The following is a 23875-nucleotide window of genomic DNA, read 5'->3' as shown; positions in this document are numbered from 1 at the left end:
GGCAGGCAGGTTCTTTACCACTAGCACCACCTGGGAAGCCCCTGGAGATTTATACGGAACCCCAGAAGTGAAGAGCTCCTAGCTTTAATCCGTTACAATCCCACCTTACATGTTCACTGACCAGACTCTCTTGATCCGTCTTCTCCATCCCACAGTACCAGGAAGCTGTATGTAAGGCTTTGAAAGCTACAGCCTCAATATCATAGTTCTCAGCATTGAGGTTCCCAATATCTACAAGCTGCCTGGTCCAAGGTTCTGTCGCCGGGCGTCCTCCATGTATACATCTTCCACCAAACACCCAACTCTGTTCACTTGCCTTAGGACATTCCCTTTCAGCTATTTTTTCTGGTCACACATCTCAGGGGTGTATCCTCCACCCTATGCATAGACTTTAGCTCTTTGCCTCTGTAAGCCTCGACTTTTGACTAAAGTCTCTTGTGAAGATCTCTGGATTTCATGATCCAAAGACTTCTATTTTCTCCCTGGGGATGGATATTAGTTCTGTAGTAAGGAAAATATATCATGTTTTAAATTATCATAAAATATATTTATCATATAAATATATCATTTAAATTATCATAAAATATATCATATATTAAATTATCCTGCCACACACTTCATAATTTTGTATTTTATAGTGTGTAACCCTTTCAGATCAGTTGAATAAATATTTGTTGAGATCTACTATGTGAAATGATGATGAGACATTTTCTGCAGTGAAAAACTCAGTTTGGTGAGGAGCATAGGCCCTCAAATGGCTATTTATTCTGCCTGTGAGTGATGGTCTAAGTGACTACTTCTGAGAATGGGCCTTACTTTTACTCTTGATGCTCTTGTTTCTCTCTCTCTCTCTTTTACACCCCCCTTCTCTTTTTCACACATAAGCATAGGTGCAAGTTACTAACATCTGTGCTGCCATGTAAGGAAGCAATTCAGCCATTCTTCAGGCTTAGTAACGCCAAGAACTATGGGTGTTCCTGATACCTTGCTTTTTAGTTGGTTTCAACTCTTTCCCTGCCTCTCTTACAGTAGGAATGGGAGTCATTGGTGTCCACAGACACCTGCTGGGTGCAGAGATTAGCTCCAGATGCTGCTATAATGTGTAGTCACCCAAGCAGAAATAGCCCTTCATTAGGGCAAAATTCTGCCAGCAGAGATGCTTACCTGGCTTTTCCTACTGTGTGATACCTGAATATTGACTGTGATTCTTCCACTGGGTCCACCCAACCCTAACACTGTAACATCCCAGGAGCAATTGTTTAATTGGGCCTTTATAAAAACAGCAAAATAATTTGTTTAAAGTGCTAGCATTCAGAATGAAAATTCTATCTATAGAGGAATGTAAATATAATGCAAATAATTGCCTTTTATTGAGCTTATTACATACAGGTACTGTGCTAAGTGTTTTATGTTGAATTAGCACATTTAATTTTCGTCACTCCATAACGTAAGTATTATCATGTTTGATTTTATTTATAAGGAAAGCAAACTTAGAGTGTTTATGCCCAAGGTCAACAGAATGAACAACTGACGGAGCTAATGCTCTTAACGCTTCTGCCTCAGAATATGTGCAAAACGTGTGAATGATATTCAGTACACTTTTGATTTCAAACTCTTAGTTCCTTTTCACTTCTAGAGAAAGGGCCCATATTCTCGCCTTTACATAGTGTGTATCCAAATGACTGATACCTTTCCCTGGTGGCTCAGACGGTAAAAGCATCTGCCTACAATGTGGGAGACCCGGGTTCAATCCCTGGGTCAGGAAGATCTCCTGGGGAAGGAAATGGCAATCCACTCCAGTATTCTTGCCCGGAAAATCCCATGGACGGAGGAACCTGGTAGGCACAGTCCATGGGGTCACAAAGAGTTGGACACGACTGAGCGACTTGACTTTCCTTTTCTTAGAGTTTACAGAAAACTTTCGGTGTTGCCCATTTGTTCCAGGTTACCTATCAGTATCATCCTTATTGACCGATTTCTGTACAAATTTGTTTTCACCTTTGCTAAATGCCTGCTGCTAATTATTCATCATGGAATGTGTTAGTCTCTAATTGCTGCTGTAACAAACCACCACAAACTTAGTGACTTAAATAACACAAGTTTATCAGCTTACAGAGATAGAGAAGAATCCACTTTCTTGCCTTTTGTAGGTTCTTGAGCCTCCCACATTCTTGGCTCATGACTCCTCCCATCTGAAACCAGCAGTGATGGGCCAGGTCTTCCTAATATGACATCACTCTGGCACTAACTCTTCTTCTCCTTCTTCTGTTTTTAAAGACTCGTGATTACAGTGGGTCCATCTGGATTAGGCAGGATAATCTCTTTATTTTAAAGTCAGCTGATTAACAATCTTAATTCCATCTGTAACCTTAATCCTCACCCTGAAATGTAACATTTTCACAGGTTCTGGGGATTAGGAAGGGAATATCTGTGAGGACTTATTACTGTGTGTGTAGCATGGAGGGGTAGTTTACCTCTCTCTGGAACTTCTGCCTGTTTATCTTTGCATTCTGGTTCAAACCTCTCTCCCTCTCTTCAATCTCTACTGTTCTCTGATAATCTGCCAGAGGTTCTATACCTTTTATTAGGGGGAAGAGATCCTTTTCTGTTGGGAGTGAGCTGACATTCAAGTTCATGATGGGGAGAACTCAGGGCACTCACAGCACTTCGTCTGTAACCCTAATACATTCTTCTCTTTGCTAGAGCAAAGAGTCGTTCTTGTTTCACTGTTATCCATACTGTGTGACCTGTTAAGTTATTCAGGGTTCTGGGGGGCTTAACTAGACAAGCTAGGGCCTAGGGCTAAGGGCTATAGGATTGGATAGGATATTCTAAAACCCATGTTCCCTGAAGATAGAGCCATTCTTGCAAAGGCATTATTTTTCATCATTGGCATTCTGAGTTTATGAAGCTTTACATAATCTGGCATAATCCACTCCTTTTTAAGATAAGGAAACCAAATTCCAGAAAGATGAAATGACTCATCCAAGGTTCTACTTCTAATAAATTTCAAGATTGGAACTTGGATTCAAATCACTGTTTTTCCTGTTAACCACATTTCCTTCCATTAAGTATTGGCCCCTTTTATAAAGATCCCCTGGAGAAGAAATGGTAACCCACTCCAGTATTCTTGCCTGGAAAATCCCATGTATAGAGAAGCCTGGTGGGCTACAGTCCATGGGGTTGCAAAGAGTCGGACACGACTGAGCGACTTCACTTTCACTTTCCTTTTATACTGGCTCCAGTGCATTCAGTGACTTGGCAAGTGCCACCAAGCTCCAAGATATAAAAGACTGTCACCAGTGATTCCTGTTTCCTGTCCTCTAGTTTAGAAAGATGGATCTTGGGATAAGGTATTCTCGGGCTTTGTTCTAGCTCTGGGTGAGGTGTTTCTTGTGTGTTAGAGGAATAATGAGATCTGAGTAACAAAAGGCAAGGGGGCAAGGTTGCTGACAGGGGTCTTGTGGAATAACAACTGCTGGTTTTGAACGCTTCCATCATGACAAGCCAGGTATTTCACTGACCATGTTATCAGCATTTTGCCTCTTATTCCGCACAACAGCCCTATGGTTCCCTGCTACTGAAGTTTGTCAATACCGTATTATTTATTTATTTTTTTGCAGGCATAAAGAGAACTGTACTTTTCAGTCCCATGTTGGGAAGGGGCTAGAAGCCAGTTCACAAGTCTGACACATGAGTAGAACGGACACACTTCAGTTCCAAGCTGAAGCTGGGTGAAGCCCTAAGCAGTTCTTCAGGCTGTTTCTCCTCGTTTTCCCTTCGACAAGGACAGAGACCCGAGTCTTCCTGGCTGCTCATATAGGGAGTGGTTGTGGGTGGTGGAGCCCCCTGTTGACTGATACTAGACATGCAGTTTCAGTGGCAAAAAAACTATGGGTGTGTGTAGCCCCTGATCCATTGCGGGGTGGGGTTGCTGGCTGAACCTAGCCCGTGCTGCTGTAATCAGGGCATTATTATCTCCAATTTTAGCTGACGAAACTGAGAGGCAGGCTAGTTAAGTAGCTTCTAGTCACTGACAGAGCAGGGATGAAACAAATCCCTGCCCATGTGTCATCAGAGCCCCTCCCGTGGATCCACCTCCCAAGCTTACTGTCTTCCGAAGCAGAAGACAGGCACAGGCTGGCAGCCTGAAGGGTAAGGTGATTTTGAGGAAGGATCTGGACATTTGTACAGCAAAGTTTGGTGTCTTTGGGGTCTTTTTCACTCTGAGTCTTCACAACTTCCTGTTTACCTCCTTGTTTCCTTCTTTATTTTGAGCCTGTGCCCTCAAATAACATCAAATTCTTTTTTAAAAAAATTAGGTATAGTTCTAGTTTTCCCTCCATACTTCAAGGCATTTTTGTGAGTGCCCTTGAATGAGTTTCAATTTTATATTTTTAAAATTGAATTTAAATTTATTAATTATTATTATTTTGGCTCTGCTGGGTCTTCGTTGCTGTGCAGGCTTTTCTCTAGTTGTGGCCTGCAGGCTTCTCATCGTGGGGGCTTCTCTTGTTGCAGAGCACTGGCTCTAGGTGCCTGGGCTTCAGTAGTTCCAGCTCCCGGGCCCCAGAGCACAGGCTTAACAGTTGTGGTGCATGGGAGTGGCTGCCTCCCAGCATGTGGGATTCTCCTGGACCAGGGATCAAACCTGTGTCTCCTGCATTGGCAGATGGATCCTTTAGCACTGAGGCACCAGGGAAGTCCCTGATTTTCAACTTCAAATAAAATCCTCCTTCACTCTCCCTCTCTGTGGTTCCTGAGAAATATGCCTGCTTCCATCCCTTTCATGGAAGAAAGCACTTTGTTCTAAACAAACAACAGAGAGAAGAGTGAGCCAGTACTGGAAAGAGGCAGCTGCCTGGCTGAGACAGGGTCGACCTGTCAGTTAAGCTGGAGTGGAGCAGAGAGGCGGGAACAGTATGTACCAGGTGATGGGATCATTTCAGACTTGCTTTTGCAGGGGTGCCCACTTAAGCTGCATCTTCACCCTTTAGGGTGGGGAAGGTATGGGTGGAAGGAAACTGTTCTGCCTTTGATTTCTCCTCAGAGCATGGCTGTGGTTGAGAAAAGTTAATTGTTGGAAAACAGCCTTGGCTCTGTTCCCACGTAGTTAGGCCCTTCTGGTTTCAGCATCAGACCCAGCTGCTTTGCCTAAGGCTTAGGGCTCAGAGCCATAAGACAGCAAGAAGCTGCTTCAGCGATTTATTTTTATGTATTTATTTGTGTTTTGGTGGGAGAAGGGTTTTGGCCATAAGTGAAACAAGCCACAAAGGGAGAGGAGGGAGAGGAGAGAGATGAACTAGAGGAATTTTTCATCTCCATTCTCCCCTGGAAAGAGGAGTCTTAGATTGGCTTTGAATTCTCCAAAAACTAACATACAGCGTTGGGAAAAAACGTTTTGTATGGCCCAGAGAGGCAGGAATAACTTCTGTGAGGCAGAATTACAGGACTAAGTTTCTGGGGAAAAAAATGTAAAAAACTATTTCTAACAGACTTGTAATAAAGGAAAGTTATTACAATGGTATTAATCTTCATATAGATACAGTGAGTTTAAACAAAGTGAGGGAACATGATACAAGGAACTCAGACATCTGGTAGACAAAATGTCCTTAATTGCTCCCTGTAGTGGTTACCCTCCTTCAGAGTCCACTAAAGGGCCTATTACAAATGTCAGTTTCTAGGCTTCACCTCAGACTCAGCGTTTGAAAATGTCTTTGGGGGTTGGAATCTGAGTTCCCTCAGAAAATCTTTCATAGCTTAAGGACCACTCTTAGACAGTTATGCTAAGATGACATTCGGAGATACTTTTTAATTCTGGGAATGTGTGGCTTAGGTTCTGGACTGCTTTTGCTGTTGCCAAGATATGCATCTTTCAACAAATCATTTAATTCTTCAATTCCCTTATCTGTTCAGGTGCGTTTGGGGACTGAAAAATTAATATGTATTTCTGGCTTCTACCCCTGGTGATTCAGATTTTTAAGTCTAGGGTGATTTGTATGGTCAGCCAGATTTGGGAACCAGTGAACTAAATTATCTCCAAGGATTTTCTATCATCAAAATTTCATGGCTCTACATTATCCAAAGTTATTAAAAATATGTTATGCCCCATATTATCCATATCTTCTCCAGGGAGGATGTTGAGGAACTGGCTCTCTTTCTGGACCAAATTTTGTTTATTTGTTTCTTAAAATTGCAGTGAGATAGATATTAGCCAGGGATATGCTTCTCCCCCACCCCACTTTAGTGACTATAGAATCAAACTATTATAAAACCAAGAAGATGTCTGAGTATTACCTCCTATGTGCCTACCTTTTTCTGGAGATGAAAGTGAAAGTGTTAGTCGCTCTGTCATGTCCAACTCTTTACAATCCCACATGCTGTAGCCCACCAGGCTCCTCTGTCCATGAGTTTCTTCAGGTGAGAGTACTGGAGTGGGTTGCCGTTCCCTTCTCCAGGGGATCTTCCTGACCTAGGGATGGAACCCCAGTCTCCCTCATTGTGGACAGATTCTTTACCATCTGAGCCACCAGGGAAGCCTTGTATGGAGACTGGGCCCCAGAACTCCTTTGGCTTCCTGGTGATAATACAGTCATCTGCTCTTTGTATCATCCTCTGTGGGCTACACTGAGGGACTGTTATGGAATCAAGAGGTCTTCTAAGGCCTTTTAATTTTCTCTCCCAGAAGAGAAACTTTGGGTCAAAATGTGTTCTAATCACAACATTCTCTACCTTACTTACAATAAATATCATGAGGCAAAAATTTACCCAGTCTTTTATAGAAACATGTAAGTCAGGCATACATGGCTTCTTAACAAAGGAAAACTCTAAGGGAGAAGTTTTGGATCACATGTCTTTTTCTAAGTATTGTTGATATGCAGCTTATATTTTAGAAGGAGCTCAGAGAATATAGTATATGTTATCTAGAAAAAATAACTACAGTCATTCAATACAACTATTCTTTGGAGGAGGAAAAATAATTATCTGGGAATTCCAGGGATCTCATAAAGGAAATTTCCCAAGTTTCCATCCACATAGACTTTGAGGGCTTCAGTTGGGATAGTCTCAGCAACATCTAAGTGAGTCATTAAGTATAAACCTATATGCTGGTGGCTTTGTCATACACAAAGAGAGGGGGGCACAGATGTCCAAAGGTAACCCCTGTGTCCTGAATCTCTCATTTAAACTGAGATTCTTTGATTGTCCTGAAAATATTTTTGGAAGGGATTCCCAGGTCTGATGTTGGAACATTAAATGGCTTCCAACCTTATCTCTGTGTAGAATGTTTCTTTGTAATGCCCCAAATAATCTTTCTTGTTTAAGAACTTGCCTCTTTTAGGATAAGCAGCAGGTGCTTATTAAAAATTAACTTTATATCTGCTACCATAGTGAGTCCTTTGAAATTAGGGTGATGCCTTTCTTCCCCCTGTCCCTCAAGTCAAAGAAATTCACAGCAATCCCCATTTTAAATGAGCACAAAATTCACCTGGGGATAATTGGGAAAAAAGGAGAAAAAGAATTTCTGACATTGCCAGAGATCTGACTCCATGATGTAGGTCTGGGATACGGCTAAGAAGTCAGCATTATAACACCAATCCTATGCATGTTTCACTTTGGGGGATGTAGTACTAATTTTCTCTTGGCAATGAGTATGGCATGTGGATTAGAATGGGGCAAGAATTTTGCCTTCTGAATTATCTCTAGACAGACTGGTTGTCTTGTTTTGAAAAGCCATGGACATATATCCTACAAATAAAATGTTACTGGTATAAGAAAAATCATTTGACTCTTAAAAGATAAAAATGGGATTCAAGAGAAGGGAGTTGGAGAATGTTACTTGAGTTTTGAACAGATGCAAACAAAAAATAAACTTCATACAGAGATATCACTTTGTAGACTTAAAAGTATTAGAGAATTATTTTAAATAAGGACAAGGAAGGTATAAATAGAATCAAGAAGAAATGTGATAAGTGGGAATTGATAAAATGTTATTTATACAATGATCTTAAATACTAATTAGATGGCATTTGTTCTTTAATTTGATTTTTCATTCCTCTATTTATTCATTAAATATTTGTTAATAATATGCTACATCTATAGTCCTATACCTGGCACTGTTAGTAATGTTAAAAGAATACCACGCATAGTTAGTACTTTTTTTAGAAGCTTATAATGTAGTGGGAGATTCGGGGCAAGTTCACATGAAAAGCTATGTAACAACACAAGATATGAAATAAACAATGTCATCAGTAGGTATGTGATTTTGTGCCAAGTAAGTGGGACTGATGTGTTTCAGAATGTACCTGTCTCTCTTCTGCTGATGCCTCCTACCAACCAGTTCTGTTCATTTCTGTTCTGTCTGCCCTTGGTGTTAGGTCCAACCCTGATGAGTTCATAATAGAAAATATCTTGCTGGTCAGAACCTGCTTTGAGAATCAAGGTTCCTTTTTCTGGCCCTTTGAGCTTACTCACCTGCCCACTTTGCTTGAAATTTCTGAGGCTTGTGCATCAGTCCATGTTGGCAACATGCGTGGTGTTTTTTCCCATGGACTCACCTTGGATTGGTCAGTGATAGTTTAGTTGCTGGAAATCAAATCTGACTTAGATATGGATGAATTCAAAGTTCAAATTGTATCAGCATTCATTCATTCTTACTCTCAGTTTCTCAGCTCTGTTTTTTCCTTCATTGGTTTGAAACTTTGGTAAGATTTTGTCTCAAGGTAGCAAAGAAAGCTCATGGCAGCACCAGGCTTATGTTTTGCAATGCTGTCATTTTAATAGGAGAGTGCTTGTTTTATTCATAGTACCAGCCAATATCATGAGGGGGAAGGTAGTAACCAAATCTCAACTAACAACTATGATTTAAGGGATTGGTTTTGTTTTCACTTCCAGAGCTGGAGGGTGCTAGAAACTCAAAAGAACTGGTGGGCAGGTTAAAATTATTACATGGTCCCTGCACCTTGTCCTTCAGATTATGATAAAAGAAGTATAATTTTATAAGTATACTAGTAATAAATGCAAAGAAATAGAGTAAAACAATAGAATTGGAAAGTCTAGAGATCTCTTCAAGAAAATTAGAGATACCAAAGGAACATTTCATGCAAAGATGGGCACAATAAAGAACAGAAATGGTATGGACCTAACAGAAGCAGAAGATATTAAGAAGAGGTGGCAAGAATACACAGAAGAACTATACAAAAAAGATCTTCATGACCCAGATAATCATGGTGGTGTGATCATCAGCCTAGAGCCAGACATCCTGGAATGTGAAGTCAAGTGGGCCTTAGGAAGCATCATTATGAACAAAGCTAGTGGAGGTGATGGAATTCCAGTTGAGCTCTTTCAAATCCTGAAAGATGATGCTGTGAAAGTGCTACACTCAATATGCCAGCAAATTTGGAAAACTCAGCAGTGGCCACAGGACTGGAAAAGGTCAGCTTTCATTCCAATCCCAAAGAAAGGCAATGCCAAAGAATGCTCAAAGTTCTGCACAATTGCACTCATCTCACATGCTAGTAAAGTAATGCTCAAAATTCTCCAAGCCAGGCTTCAACAGTACGTGTACTGTGAACTTCCAGATGTTCAAGCTGGTTTTAGAAAAGGCAGAGGAACCAGAGATCAAATTGCCAACATCTGCTGGATCATGGAAACAGCAAGAGAGTTCCAGAAAAACATCTATTTCTGCTTTATTGACTATGCCAAAGCTTTTGACTGTGTGGACCACAACAAACTCTGGAAAATTCTGAAAGAGATGGGAATACCAGACCACCTGACCTGCCTCTTGAGAAATCTGTATCCAGGTCAAGAAGCAACAGTTAGAACTGGATATGGAACAACAGACTGGTTCCAAATAGGAAAAGGAGTACATCAAGGCTGTATATTGTCACTCTGTTTATTTAACTTCTATGTAGAATACATCATGAGAAACGCTGGGCTGGAGGAGGCACAAGCTGGAATCAAGATTGCGGGGAGAAATATCAATCACTTCAGATATGCAGATGACACCACCCTTATGGCAGAAAGTGAAGAGGAACTAAAAAGCCTCTTGATGAAAGTGAAAGAGAGTGAAAAAGTTGGGTTAAAACTCAACATTCAGAAAACTAAGATCATGACATCTAGTCCCATCAGTTCAATTCAGTTCAGTCTCTCAGTCGTGTCCTACTCTTTGTGACCTCATGGACTGCAGCACTCCAGGCCTCCCTGTCCATTGCCAACTCGCGGAGTTTACTCAAACCCATGTCCATTGAGTCGGTGATGCCCCTGTCATCCCCTTCTCCTCCCGCCTTCAGTCTTTCCCAGCATCAGGGTCTTTTCCAACGAGTCAGCTCTTCGCATCAGGTAGTCAAAGTATTGGCGTTTCAGCTTCAACATCAGTCCTTTCAATGAATATTCAGGACTTATTTCCTTTAGGATGAACTGGTTGTATCTCTTTGCAGTCCAAGGGGCTCTCAAGAGTCTTCTCCAATACCACAATTCAAAAGCATCAATTCTTCGGCACTCAGCTTTCTTTCTAGTCCAACTCTCACATCCATACATGACTACTGGAAAAACCATAGCTTTGACTAGATGGACGTTTGTTGACAAAGTAATGTCTCTGCTTTTTAATATGCTGTCTAGGTTGGTCATACCTTCTCTTTCAAGGAGCAAGCGTCTTTTAATTTCGTGGCTGCAGTCACCATCTGTAGTGATTTTGGAGCCCATGTGGCAAATAGATGGAGAAACAGTGGAAACAGTGGCAGGCTTTATTTTGGGGGGGCTCCAATACTTTGACCATCTGATGTGAAGATCTGACTCAATGGAAAAGACCCTGATGCTGGGAGAGATTGAAGGCGGGAGAAGAGGATGAGATGGCTGGATGGCATCACCGATGCAACGGACATGAGTTTGAGTAAAGAGTCGGACACAACTGAGAGACTGAACTGAACTGAGCTTTTATTGCTGTGTGCTTTCAGTCTTCTTGAAAACACAAATGTATTTTAATCAATAAATATCTGGCAGCATACGATACTGTCCAAATAAAATTCTTGTTCTAAAATGTAGCAAGAAAGGTATCAGATCAGATCAGATCAGTCGTTCAGTTGTGTCCGACTCTGCGACCCCATGAATCGCAGCACGCCAGGCCTCCCTATCCATCACCAACTCCCGGAGTTCACTGAGACTCACGTCCATCGAGTCAATGATGCCATCCAGCCATCTCATCCTCTGTCGTCCCCTTCTCCTCCTGCCCCCAATCCCTCCCAGCATCAGAGTCTTTTCCAATGCATCAACTCTTTGCATGAGGTGGCCAAAGTACTGGAGTTTCAGCTTTAGCATCATTCCTTCCAAAGAAATCCCAGGACTGATCTCCTTCAGAATGGACTGGTTGGATCTCCTTGCAGTCCAAGGGACTCTCAAGAGTCTTCTCCAACACCACAGTTCAAAAGCATCAATTCTTTGGTGCTCAGTCTTCTTCATAGTCCCACTCTCACATCCATACATGACCACAGGAAGGAATGATGAATGATACTGTCAAACTAACAGACGAGAACTTGAACACTCCAAGTTCCTGTGATTGTTAGGACAAGTATCTGCCTTTCTTCTTTCTTTTACATTAGAACAAACCACCTTAACTTTATTTTACAATGGAAAACTTGTCTTTTTATTATTATTTACAGCTGACAATGATTATTTACTGCATGGGAAAGTAAAGTGCTGTCAAAGGAATCCTATAATTATTAGTTTCAAAAGTGTATGTGCACATGAATGGGAAGGAAGCAATTATAAGTAAATTTGTAGGTTGCCATCCAATAAATTTGCTTTAGGGTAAATATGTTCATTTTAAAAATTCCACTGGAAATATATCAAACATATATTTTCTCTTGTTATTGAGTTTACCAACACATATTCCTGGGATTCTCACAACACGATGACTTTCGGGGTATTATGTTATTTGAAATATAGTTCAAGGACCAAGACTGAGATGGTCATTTTAGAATGAGAGAAGAAAACTGTCACAACTTGAGGAGATTGAAAGAGAGTCAGTGATCTGATAGGTCAAGAATAACTGAAAATATTCTTCATCTGTTTCCTTGGCTTCTAATGGGATGTTCTTCAGATATCTTCTGTGAAATGGTCATATGAGATACAAGAAAGAACTGTGTTGTATTTAGGAAATTCAAGTTTAGGAAGTAGGAGTTCAAATCCTGCTATTACCACCAACTGGCCAAGGAACTGTGGCAAAGTCTAAGTTTTCTTATCTACGTAATAGAATTCAAATAAATATTTCCTGGTATCAAAAAGAACATCCATTGAGACAATGTTTATAAAGTGCTTTCTAAAGTATCTGGCAAAACCTAAACACTCAGTTATCAGTTCCCTCTGCTTTACCCCTGGAAGCAACAAAGTGCATCTGAGGCATGAACAGAGATTTAGATTTCTGGAGTATGTCATCTATGTTCTTCTCCGAAGTGCTTCCTTTCTTAGATGTGCTTAATGATCATTGGGCTTACCAGCAGGGAACTCCTCAGGAAAGGGGTGCTATTTCAAGGTGATTTGGGCACTACTCTTGCTTGTTCTGGAGAAGGCGATGGCACCCCACTCCAGTACTCTTGCCTGAAAAATCCCATGGATAGAGGAGCCTGGTGGGCTGCAGTCCATGGGGTCGCGAAGAGTCAGGCAGGACTGAGCGACTTCCCTTTCACTTTCACTTTCATGCTTTGGAGAAGGAAATGGCAACCTACTCCAGTATTCTTGCCTGGAGAATCCCAGGGATGGGGAAGCCTGGTGGGCTGCAGTCCATGGGGTCGTGAAGAGTCAGACACGACTGAAGTGACTTAGCAGCAGCAGCTTGCTTGTTCTTGCAAGTGAGGAACACAGAAACTCTCAACTACCTCTCTTCTGGAAGGAAGCTGTGACTGTAGGACCCTAATCAAAAGCAAATATAAGTTTTACAAAAGCAGAAAGATAATTCAATGGAGAAAGTAAAATATTTTCAACACACTGGCTAAAACCACTGGATAGCCGTATAGAAAAACAAAACAAATTCTTTTCTCACACCATATACAAAAATTTGAGATGAGTAATATACCTAAAGGAAAACACAGTTCACAATGTTGAAGTAGGCAAAAATTTCTTAGAACTCAAAAAGCACTAAATAAAAACAGAAAAATATGATATGTTTGATCTCCTTAGAATAAAAATTTACAAATCTCTGCTTATCACAACACCATTAAAAAAAATGGCAAGCCACAGTCTAGAGAAAAATATTTGCAATGCATATTTCTGGCAAATAGGTTGTATCCAGAACACAAACAAAAACCCAAATTCAGTTCCTCAAACATTCAAATCAAAGTAGAATGGACATTTCACAAAAGAAGATATGCAAATGGAGAGCCAGATATCTTCAATATCATAAGATATCACTCTGTGCTTAGTAGAGTGGCTAAAATTAAAAAGACTGACAATATGAAATGTTTGTGAAGATGTAGAGTAACTGGAATTTTTAAAGAAAATATATTTATTTTAAATTTATTTTTATTATAGTAGCATTGTTTGATAACATTGTGTATGCTTCATACGTACAACATTATATTATTACTTATGTGTGTGCTGACACACACTCATCACCAAAAATGCAGTTTCCATCCATCACCATACAGTCGAAAGGAGGTCTTCTACTAGAAACACAAAGGCAAATGTACACAAAACTCTGGGTAAGCTGATAAATAGAATCAGAAAATTGCAACTGGATTTTGTTTTTACATTTCTGGTAGGACTATAAAATTGTATAATCTGTTTGGAAAATAATTTGGCAATTTCTTAAAAAGTTCAACATCCACATACACTGAAGGAAATTCTCTTCGTCGTATCCAACTCTGTGACCCCATGGCTTGTAGCTGGCCAGGCTCCTCTGTCCATGGGGTTCTCCAGGCAACAGTACTGGGGTAGGTTGCCATTTCCTTCTTCAGGAGATCTTCCTGACCCAGGGATCAAACCCTGGCCTCCTGCATTGTGGGCAGACTCTTTACTGGCTGAGCCACAGACAGCGTATTCCACCTACATTATTGCACAGCAATATCATTTCTAAATATTTACTGAAAAGAAAGGAAGCCATATGTGCGCAAAGGGACATGTACAAAATTCTCATAGCAGTGTTTTTTATATATTAGTTTACACTGGGAAGTATTCAAACAGCCACTAACAGATGGACAAGTTGTACACTCCAGTAATGTAATACTTGTTGTTGTTCAGTCGCTAAGTCATGTCCAACTATTTGCAACCCATGAACTGCAGCACACCAAGCTTCCTTGTCCTTCATTATCTCCTGGAGTTTGCCCAAACATATGTTCATTGAGTCAGTGATGCCATCCAACCATCTCATCCTCTGTCGCCACCTTCTCATCTTGTCCTCAATCTTTCCCAGCATCAGAGTCTTTTCCAATGTGTCGACCTTTGTAGCAGGTAGCCAAGTAAGTACTGGAGCTTCAGCTTCAGTCCTTCCAATTAATATTCAGGGTTGATTTCCTTTAGGATGGACTGGTTTGATCTCCTTGCTGTCCAAGGGACTTGCAAGAGTCTTCTGTAGTACCATAGTTCGAAAGCATCAATTCTTCAGTGCTCAGCCTTCTTTGTAGTCCAACTCTCATATCCATACATGACTACTGCGAAAACCATAGCTTTGACTGTTTGGATCTTTGTCAGCAGAGTAATGTAATATTAGTCAGCAATAAAAAGGAGAACTAACTATTAGTGATATAAACAAGATGGATAAATCCCCAAAAAAATGCTATGCAAGAGGATCTAGTCAAGGAAAGAGTACACACTGTGCATTTACATTCATACAAAGATCTTTAACAGATAGAAATAAACTGTGATGATGGATGCTAACTCCAGTGGTTTCCTAGAGGAACGATGGACTACTTGAAACGCATACAAGGGAACTTTCTGGGTGATGGAAATGCTCTATGTCCTGATTGGGGTGATGGTTACTCAAGTATATGCATTTGTCAGAAGTCATTAAAGTGTTAATGGCTGCATTTTTATTGTTTGTAAATTGTGCTTTAAAGGTAGAGAAAAATGGAATGCAGAGGAGTATGTGTTAATTACACAGTTATCAGGCAATCCCTTAAGAAAATAATACTCAGTTTCTTCAGAATGGTCTGAGATAGACTTTAGCTCCAAAAGCACAAAGTTCCTACCATCCACACTTGTATATGCTTGACGAGGAGGTAACAGAGCTCTTAGATAGGACCCATTGGGTATCATGTGATACTGGGGCTCAAGACAGATTATTCCCAAATATGCCACGATGGCATCTTGATTATTTTGGATCAAAGTCACATAAGAAATGGCAAGTACAAGAGGAACATTCTGACTCTCCTTTCTGTCTCCCTGAAAGCAGGAAATAAATCTCTCATGTGAAAGGCGCACTCCCTACATCTGAAGCTAGAAGGACGCTTATGAACAGAGATAGGGAATCTGGGCAATAAGACTATGTACAAACCTTGTGATTTCAACTGACTCTGCTAAGCTCGAACTCTCTTTAGATTCTTCGGGAACTGAGTACCCCACACCTAAGTTTCTTTGTCCTGTCAATTCCTCACAAATGTGTATTTTCTCTGTCTAAAAAATATAAAAGCCGCTTGCTCTGGCCACCTCTTAGGTCCTATTTCTGTGTGACATCTGTGAGCACAAGTTAAAATTTGTTTCTTTTTCTCCTGTTAATCTATCTTCTGTCAGTTTTACTATTAGTTCAGCCACAAGAACTCCAGAGGGGCTGAGGGGAAGATTGGCCCCTCGTGACAGACAGAGGTGATTTCCTCCCCTCCTACCTCCCCCCTTCCCTCCTCCTCCTTCTGCTCTGTTCTCCCACCCAACTTCTATCCCATTTCTCTTTCCCCTTTTCCTTTTGCCTCCTCCTATTTTCATACCTTCCTCCCTTTTACAATATACTTTAACAATTTTAGAAAGCATGAATGTATACATGAAAAACAGTAAGGAAACATTCACTTATATGTCACCATTCATAATCCAGAAATTTCCATCATTCAGTTAGTTTCTCTCCCACTTCAGTTAATTTCTTTCCTATTTAAGATGATGCTGATTGTACAGCTTTGAAACCTGCTTCTCACTATTAACTTTTAAACATGTATTTACTAAACCTTGCACTAAAGGTGATTTTGTTAGTAGTACATTCCATTATATAGCAAATAGTAATTTGCTATTAGTAATTTGCTATTCATTTTGTGAATGTGGATATTAGCATTAATTTTTATAAACAGTACTGTGATGAGCATCTTTGTGTATAAATCTTTTGTGTTTATTTTGAAATTTTAAACGGTTATGTATACATATACTTTGAAGAATCAGGTACTTGTACAAGCCATATTAAAGAAAACAAAGCACTGTTCTCTACCCCTCTTTCTCATCACCACAAGTTTTCTATCCCTAGAGGCAACCACTTTCTATTATTGTAGCTATTCTTTTTGATATTTACTTCTGTATTTCTAATTAATGTGCTTGTGTTGGCACATGTTAATTTTTAAATTTCAGCACGGTCTGTTGAATTTACACTATGGAAAATGAGATTGAATTATCTTTTGTGTCACTTCTCATCTTGCAGCACACATACCCATCTATGCACTATCTCAATAGAATTTTGAAGGTCCATTTTCCGTCAAATGTTACTTTAACTTTCTTTGGAAAGGTAGTTGTGTAGGATTCAAGCATCCCTTGTTCCTCTGATGAAATACCATCACCACAGTATCGTGATGACACCTCAGTCTCATATGGCTTTTGACACATATGTACATATTTAAAGCTATTACATATTTGCAGACAAATTTGCTTTTTATGGTCTTGGATGACCTCAGGTTCTGCAAAAAAGCACTATGGCGGTTTCTTACTCTCTAGGCTTCATGTTGATAATAACACACATCAGCCAGGCTTCAATCAGAGAAGTAGAACCACGAGCAGAACCACTAGCATGTATTTATGTGTGTGTGTGTATACCTTGTAAATACACACACACACACACACACACACACACACACACATGTATTTTGGACTCCTGGATCTCTAGCTTGCTGACTGCAGATTGACAGATCTAGGGACTTTTCCGTCTCCACAATCACTTGAGCCTATTCCTTATAATGCATCTTTTTATTTGTTACACATAATAATTATGTATTTACTAATTTACTATAAATAATATCCAGGTCTTCCTTTCTGAGCACACTGTTCATCTTTATGAGATACTCTGACTCCTTCATTTGCTCCAAGATCACATGCTGGGTTTGGCAGCCACATAAATGCTTAGTGATAACACAGGAACAATTGTCTCCAGCTTCACTCTCCAGCACATCACTATCTTTCTTCTAGGCTTTACATTTACAAAACCCAAAAGATCTATAGGGCCCATAATAGTAAGGCTTGCTACCTCAGGAATGACAGGCTAATAAAACACTTCCAGAAATTCTCTTGAAACTCATTTAACACATGATAACATGCCATTGTACTTTGCTAATTAAAACTTTTTAGAGACCCTAATTTCAAGCTAACCTTTGTTGAGAAGTTATTATATGTCAGCTACTGTGCAAGGCAATTATATGTATAATATCATTCAGCCTTCAAAATACATGAGAGATAGGTGGTATTAATCCCATTTAAAAATGAATTAATTGAGGCCTGCCATGGCTAAAAGCCATCCATAAGGTCTACATCCAATAAGTGTTTATAACCAAGATTTAAACTAAGTCTACTAGATTTTGCTTCATGGGATATGAGTACATCTTTTGTCCATGTGAATAAACTGATAAACCTTTTAATAGTTTAATAAAAAAGGAGTTTATTTCATTATGTAATTTTACAAAATTGCTTTGTAAGATCATTAATTAAGACAATTCCAGTAGCAAGGACTTTTAAAGGATCACATGTAACTATTTTTGGTTTTGAACAAGAAGATAATATATATTTGCATCAAGAGTTTCAATGAGTTCAAATTTTCTAATATCTTGAGCAGTGTTGGAAACTGAAATAGAGACTGCTGTTGAAAGTTTCATAACATTTATTTTCCTATGTTTATACCCACATGCATGATTTTAAATGAACAATTGCAGTCATTTTTGTTCTTGCAATGAGTAGGGAGGAGCCTTGACCTTACAACCCCCAGGATGTTAAAACACTCATTATCTGGATCTTTCTATGATGCTGTTCTTCATGGTGGCCACCATCAGGATCACCAAGGAGATTCCATCCCTGAATAGGCTGAGACTTGAGGGAGGTAGTGTAGGGTAGAGGCTAAGATCTTGAATTCTGGAGTCGGGCAGATCTCAGATCCTAACCCAGCACTGTTACTAATTAGTTGTATAAACTCTCATGTTGCTTAATCTTGCTAAGTATCAAGTTCATGTTAAAAAAAAAAAGATTAATAATAGTATTTACTGAATAGATTTGTTGTGGAAATTAAGTGAGATGATGCAATGAGAAATTCTGAGTACAATAGCTGATGAAGAGTAAACACTTAAAAAAATGTTCGTTAGTGCTATGACATCATCATTGTCATTGTTATCATCATTATTGGCACAAGTAGCAGGAAAACTTTTGAAGGAAATGGGAGATCCCTGTAACCCTGATGTGGCTATAGGTTATGAAAGAGCCCTGGAGGGTCAGTCTGTGTGGACCCATTCAAGGGAAGCACCCAGAGGTGTAGAGGAAGACATTTTGGACAGGATGACTTTGAAGGTCTTATTTAGAACTGTAGTTGTTTTATCCTCAGCCATTAAGTAAATATGTCTGCTATTAAATATGAAGGGGTTAAGTATGAAAGGAATTCATTTATTCATTCAAAATCTATTTATTAGCTGCCTATTTTGGATCTGACAAGTACTGTTTTAGAAACTGGGGCACAGCCTTGAATTAAAAAGATGAAACCTAACTTCATGGAATTTGCATACCTGGGAGAACGCAGACAATGCATCAAAAAAGATAAACTATATGATGTGCCAGATAGTGAGACATGTTAGGAAGAAAAATGAAAAACAAAACATAGAAGAGTGATAGTTGATTCCGGGTGGGAGTTGCGATTTAAAATAGGATGGTCAGAGAAGGCCTCACAGAGAAGGTGACATTTTAATCAAAGAACCAAAGGAGAAGAACGATGAAGGAAAGAACATTCTGGGCATGGGAGAAAGCGAGTGCAAGGTTTTGAAACTGAACCTGACTATTTTGCTTAGCAAAGAGCAAGAAGGGACCATTGGGCCAGAGTGGAGGGAGCTAGAGACAGAATCCCAGGGGATCAGATCTGAGAAGTGGGTTGGGAGGGGAGCAAATTATTTAAAGCCTTCTAAACCATTTAACGGAGAAGGCAATGGCACCCCACTCCAGTTCTCTTGCCTGGAAAATCCCATGGACAGAGGAGCCTGGTGGGCCGCAGTCCATGGGGTCGCTAAGAGTTGGACACGACTGAGCAACTTCACTTTGACTTTTCACTCTCATGCGTTGGAGAAGGAAATGGCAACCCACTCCAGTATTCTTGCCTGGAGAATCCCAGGGATGGGGGAGCATGGTGGGCTTCCATCTCTGGGGTCGCACAGAGTCGGACACGACTTAAGTGACTTAGCAGCAGCAGCAGCAAAACATTTAAGGACTTTGGGTTTTACTCTGAGAGAGAAGACCCTTAGTAGCTTTGAAAAGAAGAAATAACATGATTTTTTTTTTTTTTTTTAGGGAAATTATAGAACATTCTCTTTCTAAACACAGGCATGAGGACATATTGCAAGTTTGGTTCCAGACCACTGCTATAAACCAAATATCATAATAAAGGGAGTCACATGAATCTTTTGGTTTCCTAGTGCACATAAAAGTTATGGTTACAATATATTGTAGCCTATTAAATGAGAAATAGCATTATGTCTAAATAAACAATGTGCATATCTTAATTTAAAACTACTTTATGGCTAAAATATGCTAACCATCATTTGAAACTTCAGTAAGTTATAATTTTTTGCCAGAGGAGAGTCTTTTTTCATTGTTGATGGCTGCTGGCTTATCAGAGTGCTGTTGCTAAAGGTTGGGTGGCTGTGGAAATTTCTCAAAATAAAGCAGTGATGAAGGTTGCCACACTGATTGACTTCTTTTCATGAATGATTTCTCTGTAGTGTGCAATGCTATTTGATAACACTTTGTCTACAGTAGAATTTCTTTCAAAACTGGAGTCAGTCCTTGGGAATCCTTGATGCCACTTTATCAAGTAAGTTTATGTAGTGTTCTGTGTCCTACTCTTTACGACCCCATGGACTGCAGCACACCAGGCCTCCGTGTCCATCATCAACTTCCGGAGCTTGCTCAAACTTATGTCCATCGAGTCAGTGATGTCATCCAGCCATCTCATCCTCTGTTGTCCCCTTCTCCTCCTGCCTTCAATCTTTCCCAACATCAGAATCTTTTCCAATGAGTCAGTTCTGCACATCAGGTGGCCAAAGTATTGGAGTTTCAGCTTCAGCATCAGTCCTTCCAATGAATATTCAAGACTGATTTCCTTTAGGATTGACTGATTGGATCTCCTTGTAGTCCAAGGGACTCTCAAGAATCCTCTCTAACACCACCTCACTGCCAGCACCAACTCCAACACCAGTTCAAAAGCATCAATTCTATGGTGCTCAGCTTTCTTTATAGTCCAACTCTCACATCCATACATGGCTACTGGAAAAACCATAGCCTTGACTATATGGACCTTTGTTGGCAAAGTAATGTCTCTGGTTTTTAATATGCTGTCTAGGTTAGTCATAATTTTTCTTCCAAGGAGCAAGCATCTTTTAATTTCATGGCTGAAGTCATCATCTGCAGTGATTTTGGAGCCCAGGAAAATAAAGTCTGTCACTGTTTCCATTGTTTCCCCATCTATTTGCCATGGAGTGATGGGACAGGATGCCATGACTTACTTTGAAAAAGTATTGATTTGCTTGAGTTGAGAATAGAATATAGGGAAACAAGACCAAAAATGTGTTAGGATCATGCAGGTGAGCAGGTTAGTTACTTGGATCTGGGTGGCAGTGGTGGCTGTGGAAAAAAGTGGTAAGCTTCTGGATATATTTTAAAGGGCAAACCATCGATATTTGTTGCTGAGTTGGATTTGGATTATAAGAGAAAGTGATGAAACTCGGGTGATTCAAAGGTTTTTGGTATGAGGTAAAGAGGGTGGGTATAATCATAAGGGATTTGATTTAGGTCATATCTGAATGGTCTAGTGGTTTTCCCCACTTTCTTCAATTTAAGTCTGAATTTGGCAGTAAGAAGTTCATGATCTGAGCCACAGTCAGCTCCCCATCTTGTTTTTGCTGACTTTATAAAGCTTCACCATCTTTGGCTTCAAAGAATATAATCAATCTGATTTTGGTGTTGACCATCTGGTGATGTCCATGTGTAGAGTCTTCTCTTGTGTTGTTGGAAGAGGGTGTTTGCTATGACCAGTGCGTTCTCTTGGCAAAACTCTATTAGCCTTTGCCCTGCTTCATTCTGTATTCCAAGGCCAAATTTGCCTGTTACTCCAGGTGTTTCTTGACTTCCTACTTTTGTATTCCAGTCCCCTGTAATGAAAAGGACATCTTTTTTGGGTGTTAGTTCCAAAAGGTCTTGTAGGTCTTCATAGAACCGTTCAGCTTCTTCAGCCTTATTACTTTGCCAACAAGGGTCCGTCTAGTCAAGGCTATGGTTTTTCCAGTAGTCATGGTGGATGTGAGAGTTGGACTGTGAAGAAAGCTGAGCGCCAAAGAATTAATGCTTTTAAACTTTGGTGTTGGAGAAGACTCTTGAGAGTTCCTTGGACTGCAAGGAGATCCAACCAGTCCATCCTCAAGGAGATCGGTCCTGGGTGTTCTTTGGAAGGAATGATGCTAAAGCTGAAACTCCAGTACTTTGGCCACCTCATGCAAAGACTTGACTCATTGGAAAAGACTCTGATGCTGGGAGGGTTGAGGGCAGGAGGAAAAGGGGACGACAGAGGAGGAGATGGCTAGATGGCATCACCGACTCGATGGACGTGAGTTTGAGTGAGCTCTAGGAGTTGGTGATGGTCAGGGAGGCCTGGTGTGCTGCGATTCATGGGATTGCAAAAAGTCGGACATGACTGAGCAACTGAACTGAACTGAACTGAAAGAGGGTGGGTTGTCATTTACTATGATAGGGATATGAAGAGGAATAGATTAATAAGAGTGAAAGATCACATGTTTGTAGATACAGATAGTAGGTATAGAGACATAGTATAAAATTTTAATGCGTGCTGAGTGCTAAGTCGCTTCTGTCGTGTCTGACTCTTTGCCACCCTGTGGATGGTAACCCGCCAGGCTCCTCTGTCCATGGGATTCTCCAGGCAAGAATACTGGAGTGGGTTGCCATGCCCTTCTCCAGGGGAACTTCCTGACTCAGAGATCAAACTTGCATCTCCTGCTGTTCTTGCATTGTGGATGGATTCTTTACCCCTGAGCCAATGGGGAAGCTCTAATTTTTTTTTTTTAATACTTACTAACTTTCAGTGTGCATGTGTGCTAAGTCACTTCAGTCGTGTCCAACTCTTTGTGACCCTATGGACTGTAGCCCACTAGGCTCCTTTGTCCATGTTCTCCAGGCAAGAATACTGGAGTGGGTTGCTGTGCCCTCCTCTAGGGACTCTTCCTGACCCAGGGATCAAACCCTTGTCTCATGTCTCCTGTGCTGGCAGGCAGCTTCTTTACCACTAGTGACACTTGGGAAGCTCATTAAATATCAGATGCCATCCAAATAAAGATGTTGAGTAGATAAAAGGCTCATTGAGTCTGGAGCTCAGGAATTAGTAGATCAGGACTGGAAAAGTACATTTATGAATGTATTGAAATGGCATTTGAAACTACAAGATAGGTAAGGTCAGCAATGGAGTGAATGCAGATAGAAAAGATGCAAAGCTCAATAATTGAGAGCAAAAACACTGCAAAATTTAGAATGAAGATTGTCAAGGAGGAATCAGTGAAGAATTCTGGGAGACAGAGAAGTTGGGAGAAAAACAAGGGAGTTTGGGATCCTAATTGTCAAGTGAAAAAAAAAAGTGTTTTTAGGACCAGGAACTGTCCATTAGATTTAAAAACATGAAGGTCATTGGTGACCTTGACACTGAATGAATAGAAAGCTGATATGATTTGGACATTAAGCTGAGCTTGCCTCTATTCATTAATAGAACTCCAGGTGGACAAACTGAACTAAAGGCTTGAACACAGACAGAAATAGGACATGGCATCTGAAGAAGCACCAGCCATATTGGGAAAAGTAATGAGAAATTTGCCCAGGGGAGCTCACTGATGAACAGGAGCTAGGAGAACTGCAGAGCTCATATTGCATTCATGTCACAACCTGGGGAGGCAATGGCAGCTAAAAATAAGTCCACTGCCCACTTGACTGATACTGCGGCATTAAAAAAATTAACTATTCATATATTTTTATTTAAAGGTATGGCCTATATGTGCAATTCTGTATAGAATGCTTTTGAATCTTTGGCGGAGGAGTAGGACGGGGAGAACACTTTCTCCCCCACAAATTCTTCAAAAGAAAATTTAAACGCCGAGTAAATTCCACAAAACAACTTCTGAATGCTGGCAGAGGACATCAGGCACCCAGAAAAGCAACCCAAGTCTTCGAAAGGAGGTAGGAAAAAAATCACCTAAGGTCTTTAGATTTCCCCTATGTCTCCTCAAAGCAGTTCCTTTTAGTACTCATAGCATAAAACTACCATCTTGGTAATTATGTTTATTAAATGAATTAGGGAGTGGAAAAAAAATGTAGTCATTCAATTTTCCTCTGGGGCAATCTTAAACTTCAGTTTATTCTGCTTGTTCAACTTCATTCAGTTATACAACTTGGGATTTTTCAGCAA

General features: G+C 40.3%; 1 long non-coding RNA gene across 17 annotated transcripts in view; it reads left to right on the top strand.

The window, feature by feature from the left end:
- The window catches only part of LOC147358454 (uncharacterized), a 461639-nt gene that overhangs the window by 421228 nt on the left and 16536 nt on the right, over positions 1–23875 (top strand). For 16 of the 17 annotated variants that reach the window (XR_015142270.1, XR_015142287.1, XR_015142276.1 and 13 more), the window contains one exon: positions 23452–23646. The exons of the other annotated variant lie outside the window; for it this stretch is intronic. This is a non-coding gene — a long non-coding RNA (uncharacterized LOC147358454). The remainder of the gene's footprint in view (positions 1–23451; positions 23647–23875) is intronic. 17 annotated transcript variants of the gene reach the window in all.

Source organism: Bos grunniens, chromosome 15 (genome assembly GCF_055505025.1).
Source record: "Bos grunniens cultivar Pamir isolate PY7600 chromosome 15, Bosgru_T2T1.0, whole genome shotgun sequence".
Lineage (NCBI taxonomy): Eukaryota > Metazoa > Chordata > Mammalia > Artiodactyla > Bovidae > Bos > Bos grunniens.
The sequence above is the reverse complement of the archived record's forward strand: the minus strand, read 5'-3'. Positions and strand labels throughout refer to the sequence as shown.